Raw genomic sequence first — 17,380 nt, forward strand, 5'->3', positions numbered from 1 at the left:
TGTATAGATAAAATTCAATGTGGGTTTTAATTATGCCAAGCAATCAACTCATGTTTTGTGGTCATTGAATTTTGTGGAGAACTTGAATACAAAATGTGTAGATCCGGGCAAAACTGTATAATATATAAGTACCTATATATACATATTATTATTATAATGTGTGAATGTGACTAATAAACTGGATTTGTATTAAATTCGGTGGATAAAGCCGTTAATGTCGAAATTCCTCGCGGAAGCAATAAATTTCACTATCTTGGTGGCTGACAGTAGGTGGTTTATGTAGTTTTTTATTTCGTGTTTTCGTAGATTTTGGAACTACTTTTCATCAGTGGTTTTACTATTTCTGAGTATGGTCTAACAATAATGGGTTTCTCATCTCTTAATAAAAGTTTAACCATCCCGGGTTATTATGGCATAATAAACGAACATTATTATATGTTATATGGCTCCTCTTTACAATGCGATAACAATATATACGCATGACGTACATCACGGAGGTACCTAATACCTATATATATTATAAAAGTAATATATTATACCCGATACCTGTAGTACGACACACCAATATTCAAGTTGATAGTAATAAAATAAACGAAAAACGCTGTTTGCTTTTATTTACAAATAACACTATACAGTCGTTGTTTTATTTCTATTATTTTAATGCGTTCGGGTGGACGTTCCGAAACCGTTTCTCTCCGTAATGTAATTTTATCGACACCCTCCCCGTTCGACTTCAAAGTTATCGAATCCAGACGACATGACGTATACATGTATATGATAATAATAAATATAACAAAACCGACCGTATATTGTATAAACATAAATAATACGCGAGGAAACCTCGGATCGGATAGTAGCTATATCGAAAACGTCAATTTTGACGTTCGTACTCGTGTCGTGGGTGTACATTTCGTTATTGGCCGGGGTCGAACTCGTTACATTTATGGGGTTTGTTATATAGTTCTGGGGAGAGCCATATACATAGTTCGTATCTGTCTCGAACACATATACTCTCCCCAACATATATTATTATACGTATATATTATGTGTATACAATATAAATATATAATATTATTATATGAACACGCGTCATATTATAATACAGGGTGATCCACCGAGCCTGTTCAACACATTTTTCTCTTTCAATAATACTGTTGCACGTTAAAAATCTAATTTTTGATATTTTTTAATTTATTTAAATAGAATATATAGGTACGTTGAAATGTTTCAGATTTGTATATACTATATTCCTACTTAAGGAGTGTCCCGTGGAAATACCAACTTCTGTTTTTCAACGAAAATTCCCATTTTCTACGCAGTAGGTGAGTTGATTCCCGAGTCATTATTAGGTATGTACGAGTAACAGTTCTACTGCAGTTATAATTAAATAGCGGATAATACTTCTGAAAATGTTGACGTATCAGAAACCGTACGAATAGTTTTTAAATTATTTAACCTTGTGTACTAAGAATGATGGATTTGGAAGATATGGGGGGCTATGATTATTTGAATATTATAGCATTTAATTTAATCTATTAATCTATCAATATTTATAATTTATAAAAAAAAATAATAATAATCTATAATATTATAATATTATAATGTATTATGTTTTGTAATATATTATTAATATATAATAATAAATACTCGATACAATATTGTATCGTTTTTAAGGACTATGATAATAATAATAATTACCCTTACAATTTAGGTATAACAACATTTTTAAAAACACTTTCAAATAAATACTTTATAGTAAAAAATGGAGTTCTCATTTGCAGAAACACTAAAGTTTTTATCGCCATTATTGCAGGATATTCCTTAGAAAAATTCTCAAGAATTTTAAAATATTATGTTAAATGACTGGGTATATTAAAAAAGTCAAAAATTCCAAAAAAACTAAATTAATCTTATGAAATTAAAAAAAACAGGGGTGAGCATGTTCGGTGAATCACACTGTATAATAAACGATCACGACCCCCATCGCAACGACGTCTCGACGACGAAAATCTATAACGACGCGATATCCGAGTCCGCACCGCATCGTCGTCACTGTCGCCACCGCCACCGCCTCCGCCTCCGAAGTTCTGTTTTCGATTTTTAACGACCCGAACCCATTAGCAGATGAAATGATACATGTGGCGTAGAGCGCACGCGTCGGTGCGGATTACACGAGCCGACATCACATGAAACCAATAAATTCGTCAAACAAACTGGTACTTCTATATTATATAGACGCGATCGTTTTATTATATCCCAACTACCTATGGTATAATATTATTAATATTATTATAAATGCACGCATCGGAATCGTATATACGTTTTCAAGTCGTATTTAACATTGGCGAGTGGCGGCGACGTGTAACAAATTCTCATTTCGCGCGATGGCCGAGCCTGCCTACGTGTACCATGTACTTATATGTAGATATATACATCACGAGCATCGTATAATGTGTAATAATAATATATAATATTATATGGTGATGATTCTTGTCCGACGGCAATAATTAATGGCCTCTCCGGCGAGCGGCCAACCCTTTTCCCTCGGAAAAAGGTTAATTACTCGGAAATCGGCCGACACTAATGACATTGATGTGCTGAGATCCGCGTGGGCATGTACCTATGTAATATTATAATATAGATTATAGACACATCAAAAAGCGCACCTCGCGCGCTGCACGGAAACCGATCGTTAAAGTCGCCAAAAAAAAAGAAAAACCCCTTGACGATCGGAGACGTCTATTTTCTACCAGACAGACGATATCCGCGGCATGACGATAGAGTGTAATATTATATGGGTGCCTACTTACTATATTAATTCGGTGACGTTTCTTTTTTAATTTTTTTATTATTACAACCTAGCTATATATATTATCATTATATTCCTCGCGATAAAATACCACATTTGTTCAGTCCCGACGATATAATATACGCACTTCTAAGTGGGTTACATAAATAAACCATTAAGCTCTTGTCCGGTCGCAGTTAAATACTCGTGTGTTGTATATATTATATACCTACCTACTTTATATAAATATCACATATATTTCTTTTTTTTCAAATGCGGAGAGAGAGTGATTTATCGACGCGCGGCCTGCGTCTTCTTTTGGATTTTTTCCCGTTTTTTTTTGTTTCAGTATAGTAGTTCTTGTGTATGGGTACGCACATATAAATATATATATATATATAATACATAGTATCGGATGTATATCGATACGAAATAAAATATATCTTGACAGGCCACACGATTGTTTCACCGGCACCCGAATAACTGTTGTCGTCGCCGTTCGGCGTGTAGGTACCTATACTTTTTTTTCACCGGGTGCTCGGCGACATTAATAAGATAATCGAAACAATGCTAAAACAAAAAGAATCGACAGACACACACACACATGTATTATAAACACATATACGTATATATAACGGTTTTCCGTTTTTGAGACGTCACAAATCATTAGGTCCACGCCGACAATATAAATATTCTTGTATTGCCGCGTACAACTACTGCGGTGTACGACTACTCTATATATACACCTACAAAGGTTGTCCGACGACCATTAAAGTATAATAATAATAATATAATATAATATTGTATTACTTCGGCGACGATCGAAATTCACAAGTATATTTTCGTACGCGCATAAAACTGGCTTATTAATCTTATTAATTGTTTTTTTTTTGCGTCTGTACATAAAGGTACCTGCAGGTACTTATTTCTATATTATACGTTTTCCTTGTAACCATAACGCGAGCGGTATTATCGCGGCTGACACAAGATCGTATCGATCGATCGCTGAAGAATATAGGTACCGACTGTTACTATATATATGCATAAAAATATATATAATATCTACCACATTATACCTATATACAATATCATATGCAAGTTGATACGAATTTTGGAACGCTTTAACCGGGTTCAGACTTATTTTACTTTTAATGTAGGTAATATATTATATTACAACCGAATTCGACGTGAATGTGATTTTTATTTTACGATTTATTTTCAATATATTATTATCGCCAGCGCGAGTTGCACTACTATTGCAATAGGTACACATTATAATATTTACATCAAACACGACTATTTTTTTCACATGAGTATATAGGATGTATTGAAATTACTTATTTAAAACTGCTCTCTGAGTACTCTCAAACAAAAATATTTTTTTTTTTTTATTAACTAACCCGCGGCCAATTAATAACTTAGGCCATTGAGGGGTTTTTACTGAGGGGGAAAGTACTGTAAGTGTAAACACGTGTGTTTTGGTTTTGGCAAATTTTTTTAGTGGTCACCCATAGGTATCTGCCATGCCCGGGTGGGGGATGGCGGCACTTCTCTCCGGACACCGTGACTTGCCAGAAGAAAAATGCCGCACGCTGCCAGCATCGTACCGGCGACGGTGTCCGTCGCAATCGACGATTAAATTAATCCACTCGGCCACTCCGTTCCCCAAAACAAAAATAATATTATAAAATCTTATAAAATATTGTTATATTATATTAGCAAACGTATATTATCGAATTCTTTAAAAAAAGCACTCACCACAAATACGATTACCGAAATTGCAATATTTATCTAATAATACATTTCCATCGAAAAACGTCTAAATGTGTATACGATTTACTTGATTTATTTTACGACGCGAGTGTTATATATATAATATGTATATACTTTATTATTATGGTATCACTCGTGTGTAATAATAATAAGAAATTCGGCATTGTGTGCACGCTCATCTGTTCGTGTCCCGTGGCTGTTCATTTTTATAATTGATTAAAATATAAACTCCATCAAGGGTCCGAATAATAATTAGCCTCTGTCTCTCTCTCTCTGTCTCTATATTTAACCTTGGCATGGAAATCATAAATCTTCACCCTCGCTATAAAAAGTTAACGATGAAATAATGCTTATCCCATGAGTCACAAATCTTCGTTTATTTAATTTCGGCGCTGTTTCTTCTTCGGAACTAAAAGCCGCGTATAATAATAAGTATACCGCGTGGTACACAACGCGGGTATATTAATTTATGAATATTATAATCATATTTCATTGTATTACGAGATAAGCTACCGGCCGACATCAAAACACGAAACCGTTTCGTATAATACTTAGATACGGTAAAATACGGTGTACATAATAAAATAATATACAATACCTTTGTACACACAGGGATTTATATTTGTTATTATTTTGGAAAAATTCAACAAATCCGTTTAATATCGCGCGCGCAACAGTGCACCGGACGTTTACAATAATAATAATTAATTTTCTGTGATAGAACGGCCGTCTATATAATATAATATACTTAAGAGGACGCTACACCAAAACGTATACGCGTGTAACGGCCGAGAGAACGCGCTGTTAAGTGTTTTCGCGATCCGCATGCACGCGACGTTTAAGTCACGCCCACTACCCGCAGTCGGCGGCCGGCCGTCGATTGTGCTCAGTCGGGACTTCGGGAGCGACTTTCATTATTCTATGAACGTTCGTCTAGGACGTCTCTCATCATTATAAAATATGTATACGTAAATGCCGCCGTATTATTTTAAATGTCCGCGCGTACCCATGATCTATTGATTATAATTTAAGTCACTGCTTACCTTAATATATTATGTAGCATTGTATAGATCGTATAAACTGTATAACATAGCTTGATTTGTATTTATTGAATAACTACTTTTCGAATACAATTAAATAGAAAACTTCTATATTACCTATTGCCTATTGGTAATCATACGTAAATTCTTTTGGAGTAGATACAATATACATACCTATAATTTTTTATTTAAATAAAAAATCAAATATAGGCAAAATTTATTAAAATTATATTAAGACCTAATATATATTATATATATATATATATTAATATATAATATAATATGATAACCTAATATAATATATTATACATTTTTGAAAGTTATACTGCTTACCTAAATATAATATGTAGCAATATATTATAGATAGTAAAAACGGTAATACAACATAATATATTGACTTTTAGTTATCGCATTATTACTGATTCAATTATAATACAAAGAGTAAAATATATTTATTGTTGAAAAATATAAAATGCATCAATAATTCTACGACCAGAACTGCAATAGTATTTATAATATATTCATTATTATTATTATTTATTATACATATTATACAATCACTCCTAACTTTTCGCTCACAACCATACTTACGCGATTGTATTTATCTCGTTATTACTTATTAGATACCTACTTCATGATATATAATATATTAATATAGTATTATTTACTATTAGGTAAAAAATAATAATGAATAATACCTAATAAATAACCTAAATACCTAACCCCTAGTCTCAAATAAATTAATATTTCTAAATACTTATACTATTTCTTATTCCTACAAATAAAACTTTCCTGGTTCTTTTCCCAATAATAGTGGCCTATATAATATTGTTTTAATACAATTAAAAATTGAATACTATATAATAATTTGCAACTTAATTTAAACAATTATACTTTCATACCGTTCCTGATAAAGCATTGTACTTGGACTTATAGCTACGTTTCGACCATTGGCCATCAGCGATAACTGTACACATAGGTATACCGTCCACGTCAACCTCACCATTTTCTAATGCCATCTGTCGTTCTTCGTCTCCAGCCTTTTGCATTTCACTCCATGCAGTTTTTTGTACAACCAAATTAATACAATTTTGCATTTTTATGTACGTCGTATTGCACATAGTAGGTAGTTCAACTGAAGCAGAAAGCTCCGTTAACTGTGCGTATCCTATCCCTTTTGTTGTAATATTCAATATTTTATTAATTACTATTTATTTATACCATATTTTTTAGATTCTGAATGGAGTGATGAATGTATTAATTATACAATGATGTGTGTTTTTTTTTTATAAAACGTTTTTAAAAACGGAAATTTTTACGCAAAACCAGTTTTTGATAAAATTGAATTTTTAATTTGGCTGTCACTCAAAAACTAAAAACTGTATAAACTTGAAATTTTCACCAAATGTTTATATTGGTTCACCTATACATCGTATAATTTTTGAAAGATTTTGAGGTATTTTGAGCTATTTATGGACAGTTGACATTTTGGATTTTTCTTTTTTAGTTTAACTTATAGCCATTAAAAAAATCAAAAATCGTAAGTCACAATTTTTTTTATAACCGTAGAAAGTTAAAATTTTTACGAAATATGATAAAATTACGAAAATTTGAAGTTATTTTGTAGTTGAAAATTCATAAAATTTTAATTATTTATACCTAAAATTTGAAATTTAATTACAATAGGTTCTCCATACATTTTTCTTCAAATACCTAATAAAAAAAAAACTCTAACGGGCTAAAACCACCAATTTTTATGAGCGTTTGAAATAGGCATTTTAAATATTCGATTTTTTTTTTTTTATATAAATGTCCATAAAGATTTTTTGGCTGAGTCAAAATACTTGGGGACATTGAATAAAATGTCCACATAAATTAATCTATGAGTGATTCAAAAATTATCAAAATACATATAGGCTCAATTTTTTTTATAAGCGTTTGAAATTCAAATATTCACTATGATTACGAGCGTTTAAATTAAAAAAATTATAAATTCACGCGTAAAAAAACGATTTATTATCAAACGGTTTTAGATATAAAATGAATAAATAAAATATCCTAGGCTGACAATTAATCGTCTCCGTTCAGAATCGTTTATATTAGTATAATGTATAAACCATTCATTAACATACCTGCAGCGATACTACCATTAACTAAAGATTTGTTAATCGGTATGTATGATTCTTTTGGATTTTCTGAATGAATTATACTTTCAATACTACAAATTTGACATTGAAATTTAAAACTTGAAGTATACCCGTTTCTAATTTCTGATTTAAATATCATATCTAAAAATGAACAATCAGTACCACCACTATGACGATTTTTTTTTATTTGTTCAAAAATATAAGCTATATCCACTATTCGTCTGCCTACTAAATTCCTAAATATAAATATACATTATAAGTAAGTTAGATGGGCAAGACAAAAAATAAATAACGTTATACATACTCGGAAACAATTGTGTCAGATGTAGTGTTGGAAATTACGCTAAAATTATGAGCATCAATATTCTCTGCAGTTACAGTATCACTATACAAACATTAAAATGTATGATCAATATTATCATTTATCAATTATAGTATTATAGTTACAATGTTTTTAATATAGATTTATTGGTACCTCGAACTAAATAGCGTAAAACTGTCAAAAGAGTCAGCTACATTTCTTTCATCCTCGTATTGCGTTTTATTTAAATATACATCAGTATCATGAAGGTTAGGAGTCGATGTACAATCGATATTAGGTGGTGTACCATCGAAACTACGTAGTTTAAATTGGAGTGTGAAAATTTAAAAATATATATTGCCAAACGAGATTAACCAAATAAAAATATTATTTAATTTGCATACTTACGTCACGGTCGTATTCAAATTGTGCGAATCATTAATCTCTATAAATTCTTCCGAAGAAGTTACTTGATTTTGCACACTCGTGGTGGGTTCCAAGCTAGTAAATATATTTATAGTTAGTGTTTTTCTGATCCAAGCTTGATTTTGAGATTTTATTTAATAAGTAAAAAAAAATTTACAAATCATTGATTTTTTATCATGACAAAAATAACAAACTATTGAACGTAATTAGTATGAATTTGTACGACCATTTTCGGAATTTGTACGCAACTTGTTCAACGAGAAAAATGCATTTGACATTAAATACTAACTCTTTATTTATTTAATGTGTACAATGTACATCCATGGTTTAAGATAAAAACATTTTAATAAGTGTTCAAAAATGACTCAAATAAGCGAAACATCAATCGAAACGACAATCGTGCGAATTTCGAAGTTAGTCGTGCAAATTCATGCTAATTACGTGCTGAAATTCTGAATGGTGGCGTAATCAAACTGTAGAAATTTGATTGATTTCGTATTCGAGCGGTGCTGGCGCAACGTACGTGTAAAAAAAATGGTAGGTATTATTCAACTTACCCGACATTATCAATTTCGAGATTTTCTGGATTCAAATTTTGCGGTATTTCTTTTTATAATTATACACAAATTATTCATTGGTATCCAAGTTTGCATATTATGAATAGAAGATAGACAACTAATTAGTAAATAAATACTTACGTAACATGCCGATTTTTTCTAGCCATGCTTAATCGGGCCTTCATTTCCGATTTATGCTGTTTGTTTTTTTTTTTAACAGTTCGAGCTTTTTTGTAGGGAGACATAATAAAAAAACAATTTTCACAGCACAGTAGCAATAAAATAAAATAAACAATCAAAAAAAAAAAGCGTGACGTTCACTGTTTGATATGTAGATCACAATTCCCAAATGAAATTACTACATGTATTTATAAAAGCCGGCTTCAAACATCGACTTGTGTGGCAAATAATTATTAATGTGGTACAAATTAATATTTATCGGAAATATTGCTATTTTTGTATCGACAATTTGGATATTTATAAACTATGCGCGCCTTCGATAGACCGGTCTTTCGATGAACGGTGCGTTACCGTGCGCGGTGTGGGGGTAACGGGTACAGTTTTGTACACAACCGCTATTATAGCCACCAGAGCAGGCAGCAGCACTATACGGTTATACAAATACGAATTTTTTTTCAAAAACATGTCTCAGGAGAATCACTCTCATTTGGGCTACATTAATTATACAAATACCTACTTTCGTAAACACAAAGGTGAGAACATTATCTGTGTTCCTATGTTGGATCTTTTAGATACCATCAACATAGTAACTTTTAATAAATGTTGAATATTTGGTTATTTTATCATTTTCTACAGTCCAAAACAGCCGACTGAGTAAACGTATACTTATTATCCAACATAGGAACCCAGATAAAATTGTTATCCTTAAATGGTCGAAATTTGAATTTTGTGCGATAAATACAGTTCAAATGAGAGCAATTCTACTAAAACATGTTTTTAGGTGGCGAAAACCGGTGTGTAGCGTCCTCTTAATGTTATTATGCCAGTCGTTTGACTACACGTAACATAATAATAATATTATTATATTATTATTGTTCACAAAAATGTAACGAAATCTCGAAGTACTACACACTATATTATAGTTGTTATTCTTTACCGCAGTTATAGGTTTGTTGTTCATGTGTTATTTTGTAATGTGCAATTATATGGAAATACAAAAGTCGCTTGCCATGTTAATCGTAAATTTTAACAGTGCGCATGCTGTTGATATAATATATTACCTATGTATATTGTATACAGAATGTAATAATTGTATCCACTGCATTGTTCAGACACCAAAGGAGACCCCGTTTAATTGTTTTTTAAACGAACGCTGCAAAGTTGAGGATATAATTAAAAGTAATAGATTCAACATCTCCATTTTCGTTTTAACTAACGGTATATTCTTTCCGCCAACACTGCATTATTAACTCCACCATATTATTATAATGAAGTTTATGCGAAACGTGTACGAAACTATTTCAATAAGACATATTATATTGTAATGTTTTAATATATCATTTAAAAACATCACACCTTTAATGGGACCTATATACTATAATATTATAATATACAACGCACTGCACGTTAACGAACGAAGATGAAAAAAAAGGATATATTATTTGGACATGATAATATTTCACAAAGCTGCAGCGAAAATGCTATATACCTACTCGAATAATAGTATAACAGCACTGCGATAATGCGATATCTGTATTGTTATTAGGTACTTATAATATTATAACGTTATAATATGAGATAAATAATAACATATATTATAATGCTGAGGACATAAAAATATAATGCATACAACTTGACGTCGCAATATTATGCATTTTACGTTTTTTGTGAAGAAAAAAATATTTTGATTATTTAAGGAATGCGAGATCTTTTCCTTACAAACCGATAAATATCTCTCGGTGTCTTCTCTCGTATATCTTTATTATGTACCTATGTTGCTACGTATATAACATAACTATAATATAGTATAATATTATTATAGTGGTCGGATACTGCGGTCGCCGCGCAGGTACCTACAAACGATTAGTAATGTTAATTTATAACATTAATTTTAAATATTCGAGTATCCACATAAAAATAAAACGGCGCGTAATCAGTAGTGTGTGCACAGTATTATTATATATTATTCTCTTAAGAATTACCTTCCAAACATTTATGACAGTAATAATTAATCCCTCGGACGGGGGCTCTTGCCCATTATATGTATATACATTTATATACCTAGGTCTATAATATTTAGGCGGGTATACACATATAAAACGGTATCCGATACGAGCCGTAGATAAGATTTGTTGATTTTTTTTAGAATTATTATGTAAACCGTTTTCACTCGAGTACCTAACTATATAACATTATGATAATAAGGAAATATAATATAAGGAATTTCAGTAATCGAGTATATGGCCGCGAGGGAACCGAAAACGATTGAAAATACCCATCACATACAAACAAATGCCGACGAAAAAACTAAAAAGTAATTATTTCGTGTTCCGAAGACCAAATAACGAATATAAATACTTTGAATACTACACGGCGTACGGATTCCATTGTTTTGATAGATCGTATAACGATAATAATTAAAAAAAAAAAACAACTCTCGTATAACTTTGTTCCTTCCCGAATGTGTGTAGGTAATGACAATATAATATAATGTAATGCCATAGTCAAATAATGTTTAAAAATATACAGGGTGATTCACCAGGCATCATGCTCACTCCCAATTTTTCACTTAAATAGTGAATTTATTTGTATTTATACCTACTCTGTACTCAACGACAATTTATTCAAATTCTTGAACTTTTTTGTATTTCTTACTTGAAGACCCCTCTAGCGATACAAACGTCTGTTTGCAAATGATAACCTATTTCCTGTAAATCATTTAGTGGACACATTTTTTGAAAATGATCATATTATACCTAATTCGAAATTCGAATGAGCTATTTCTTAGTTATTAAAATGTTTTTACTAATAAGATAATAGTTCTTAAAAATGGTCTTACAAAATTATAAAATAGACTTAATATTGGACCTAGTATTTATTATACCTATACTTGGGCCACTTTTAAAAACTATTAATTTTGATGGATTGATATTAACTACTAAAATTGTCAAATCACCGTAGCCCTCTTATGAATCCATCTTATGAACCCAATGCATGAACCCAATTTGAAAATATGGTCTTAAAGTAGGTATATTTAAAAATTTCAAAAAACGGATTCTAAATAACTGCGAAGAAAAAGAGGGGTGATCATGCTCGGTGAATCACCCTGTATAATATTATTGTATCTTGTAGATTGGTATTATAATAGACTCCGAGAAGATTCCGCAGCAGTCGTTATGCCGATTCGACACGATATTATTATTATTATTATTATTATTATATCGATGCATCGCGCCCGTTGTACTGAGACGACGTAGTCGTTCGTTTAACTAACCACCCATGTCCCGACGACGGTGTTTTTTTGTTGTATTTTCGGCCGACGACGACGTGTTAATTGGTTTTCGAAACGTACGCCGTGCCGTTTCGATCTCGTCCTCGGCGAAGACTCGTATGGTAGCTGCGGAGATCGCGTGAATTTAGTCGTCTACAGCATCGTCGTTTTAATAGGCATGTTATATTGTTATGATAATAATATTATAATAGTAATGACGTTTTGTAACACAACGACTATAGGATATTATTATTATCATTAATAAAATACGATTACAAAATCCATTAACAATGATTATATTATTATCGTGTACCATCGCGGTTGTTGTCGCGCGGGTTACCCGCCTGGCAGCAGCTGCTGCTGCGTATGTTTGTATACCTAATTGTTAATAATAATAATAAAAATTCGACACCCAATCATTTCGTAATATCCTACTTAGTAATACGGTGGTATCCCGTCGTCCGGATCGCAGACAGCGAAAGAGCGGAACCGTAATAAAATTAGTGGATAAAATATAATACAGGCAACGTGAAAATCGAAAACAAAATGTTTTAAAACTGTAAACTATAATAATAACTCTATCATACCTGTGAAAAGATGTATTTGCAGATTTAGAATTTTGATACTCCGTTCTTCCGCATAGGTACCGTACAACTAAGCATTATGAGAATTATTAATTTAAATAACAATTAGTTAACACTAGACACACATGAAGTAATAGTCAAAATTAAAAATTACCATAAGTCACTAGGCAAACACTAAAAATAATGTAATTATTGGAAAATGTAAAACGTAGCCATAAATCGTAATCGTAAACGGATGCAAAGTCGCAATCATGGAATAATACACTACGATAACATTGCTGACAACATTATTTTAACGTTTTACAATTTTTTTGTACAATATTTTTTTTATCAATAACGAAGGGCCTGTTAAATATTAACGTTTTGCGCATCAATTGGTAAACATCGGCGATGTACCCAATTCGTATAATTTCATTTTTCACCGATAAGACGTTATGTCTTATCCATGTCTTTATTATCTATGGAGTTGTCCAAGCTATATTTTATGCATTATTATTGCTCTGTGATTTTATGATTCATATTTCATACTAAACTTATTACTTGTACTAAAAATGTAATTCATCAACATTATTTTTAAAATAATACAAAACAGATTAGCGATGAGATTACTTCTAGGTAAGTATGTGCAGTACTATAAGGTCAATATAGTTAATAATTAATAATCTTATTCTTTCAATAATACATTAATATGTTTAAATAATTTAAAGTTAATAATAACAAACTAACGTCAATATATTTTAATTGCGTTGACAAAATATGAATGCCGGCGTTTAAAAAAGGGTTTCTATTTTCTTAATTATTTCCTATATTATTCGGAATCAAATTCAAATTAGTTTGTTTACTTCATGTATACAATAATAATTATGCTTCGTTTAAACTTAAGTTAATGTATATCTAAAAAAATATTGGATAAAATGTCTCTATAACATGCAATTGATTATGTTTAATAAATTACAACATGTATGCAGGTACATTAGTATTAAAGTATTTATTCTTAATGGTTTTTTGAAAGATATATTTTGATTAATGAATGATGGTTTTCAATAGGCTAAGGTGGAGAATCATAATCACCTACCCAAACTCCAATACCATAATACTACGAATTTATGGACTGTGTCATAGCTATACACAAATACCATTCTCGTACCTTGATGAGAGTGTGGTACGCTATACATTATACTCAGGGCTTTAAATTATTAAAATAGTAGCTTATCTAATAATTTTAGTTGTATTTATAATTTGTTGTTGCCATTTAAGGTTAGAAATTAGAATCAATAGTAATACTAAAATATTTCTCATTCTTAACTGGAAAAATAGTAATACAATTACCCAGGGCCGTAGACATGGGGGGGGGGGGCTAGAGAGCTCAAACCCTCCTTACAACATGGAAAGTATTTAAATGTATTTATTAAATAATATGTTATTATTATGAAACCTCCCCTCCCCATATTAAATTCCTGTCTACGGCACTGTTACTACAATAATTGTATAATATTATTATACTTTAGGTATTATATTATTTTATACTACTAATGTAACGGTATAACCAATGAAATCGATTGTATATTTACAAGGTATTTTACTTGATTCCTAATGTGGAAAAATATCTCCTGCAAAATGTATCTCAAACATATGAATGTCACCTATTATTTCAGCCTAAAAAAATTCAGTTTTTTTACTACCTACCCTTTATTTAATATAATCTATTATTTTTAGTATAATTGATTGTATCTTAAAAACTCTTCCTCGTATAGTCGAATACACCTAAAGGTTTACATACTATAATCACAGACAATGTTTATATGTTTTTGGTAAAGTGTATGATATTATTTTTATAAGATCTGCCATATATTATATAGGTATGAACAAATTAAGTAGTAAGTATGATATTCTACAATAATATTATAGTATTCTTCAACATGAACATTTTCAAACTTAATCGTGTATCATCTCGCAATTAAAACACTGATAATTATGATGTGAGTTAGTAACTTGGTTAATTTTTTTTGAACAAATATTTTCTGCTTCTTCTTCTCTTCCTTCTCTTCTTCCTATTGGTTTCGGGCTTTACGATGATACTGCTAAATAAAAATCTTGCCACCGGTTCCTATGTTTTTCACCGTTTCTCTTCGTCTGATGTCTGGTCCTGTATTTATTTAACGTCCTTCTTCGCACAGTCTTCCCATATCAGCTTCGGTCTCCCGAACGGTGTTTTTCTCATAAGGTCTTCTTCAATGATCCGCTTAACTATACAGATCCTTGTTTGTGCCTGGCATGGCCTGCCCACAATAATCTTCTCTTGGCGATCTCTTCTACTATATTAGGTTTCTGAAACTGCCTTTGTATTTGATCAATATGCAAGGTTCTCCATTTTTTCATCTTTGGTTTGACAAATATTTTCGACAAGCATAACATTATATTATTATATCGATATATTATAGGCACGCACTGTAGACGACGACGGACGACTGTGCTGACCGACTCGTCACGCGCGGGCCGTTACAAATAATTTCAAAAAATACGGAATATTATACCTGTACCGCGCATACCGGACGGCGGCGACTCGTAGATAATTTTATCGGAAACCCGACTGCGCATAGGCATGTCCTCTAATGTACAATATATTAATATAATATAAAGCTCATACGATATAGCTGCGATACGATCGGGCTGGATAGTAATGTAATACCGAAAAACCGACATCGGCACTCGGCTGCGGCGGCGGCGGCGGTGCAGCTCTCGCCGGCTCTGCCACTATGTTCGCACGGCGACGCAGACTTGGCACCGATAAATCGGATCAGTATCAATTCCGATGGAATTCTCTCTCATCGTCTGTTTCCGACCTGCAGGTCTTTGGATTCGTATATATGTATATATATATATATGATATTATTTTATTGTGTTTCCATAGTATATATAAATATAGGTAGGTATAAGGTATACATACATAGTATATGTAGTACCTGTACCTACCTATCTACGTCGTTCTCGGATTCTTCACGAATTCCACCGAGCTCGTATTATTTTTTTTACCCTCGACAAGTCACCGGATACCGCGTTATTATAAATAATATTATGTTATATTATGTGCCCGAACGATACGATTCCGCGTTATAGGTATACTTATTATTACCCAATGGCTTACGATATCGTTATAATAATATGTGTAGTTATATTATTCACCAGTTTTTTTCGAGCTATTTGTTTAACAATCTCTATCCGAATAAAACTGAGCGAAATAGTTCGTTAATTTGAAAAAGTATCTACTGTTTAGCTGTGTTGAAGCGATTGTGATAATTATTATTGTTGCTTATTAATAATAATTCAAACCGTTAAGACAACGTATATACACGTTTGGCGGGTATAATATTTTTTATTCTTGTCGTCGTGATATTATACTATACCTATACGTCACGAAATAAATACTATTATTATTTTAATATATGCCGTTAAAATAAAACCAACTATATTTTTTTATTCTCAAATATTTTTTATTGTATGTAATTAATCTTTCCTTTCCATTTTTATTTTTTTTTTATATAATATATATAGATGGTGTAATATTTTTAGGTGTCGGATATTATTATATAGACGTTGTGTCTACATTATACGCATTAAATTCAGTTTACATAATCAACTGTGTAAAGGGTTGCTTTTCTCAAAAAACGTAAACCCTCTTTTGGACAGGTGTTTATTATTCAACGAGCATCAACGGACAATAACGACGTTGCCCCAGCTTTAATTTTAACGATTGTACCCTGGACTTTTTACGCCGAATTAAAAATTGCCGTTTAAGCGTTAATTATTTGTAAGTGATTTCGTTTCGCACGTTCAACATTAAAAAAATATTTGCTAGACGTTTATATTATATACGTATATAGGTACCTAACTACGCTCGAGGAATTTCGTGTCGAAAAACCGTGATACTTTTTTACGAGCCTCGTTTTCCTGGACCAGTTTATAATTATTATTATACATAAGTCACTCGTGACGTAAGAGAGAAAAATTAATACGATTAATAAAAAAAAACAAACAAATCCGAGCAACACTAGCTGTTTAACAAGACGTAATAAAATAACGATTAAACACATCTCCTGCAGTTGCTGACTATTCCAATGAATTATAGCGCCCGTGCAGAAAATGTTATTAAAGTGCAATATTATTTTATTATATGGTAACGTAATATTATACTTTTAATACTCTTGCTGCTATTTATCTACATGTATATCAAATAAACGAACGTTTAACGTAATTGAAATTTAATTACCGCACTATAAAGTACCTACTGAGCCGTAAAACGCCACTTAGATTCA

At 31.5% G+C, this 17,380-nt stretch overlaps 1 protein-coding gene across 1 annotated transcript in view; it reads right to left on the minus strand.

Moving 5' to 3' along the window:
• The window catches only part of LOC132952886 (uncharacterized), a 135,297-nt gene extending 122,054 nt beyond the window's left edge, over positions 1-13,243 (minus strand). The window contains exon 1 of the mRNA XM_061025371.1: positions 13,071-13,243. The gene's annotated coding sequence lies outside the window, so the exon portion shown is untranslated. The remainder of the gene's footprint in view (positions 1-13,070) is intronic.
• Positions 13,244-17,380: the final 4,137 nt, after the last annotated feature.

Source organism: Metopolophium dirhodum, chromosome 9 (assembly GCF_019925205.1).
Source record: "Metopolophium dirhodum isolate CAU chromosome 9, ASM1992520v1, whole genome shotgun sequence".
NCBI classification, from domain to species: Eukaryota; Metazoa; Arthropoda; class Insecta; order Hemiptera; family Aphididae; genus Metopolophium; species Metopolophium dirhodum.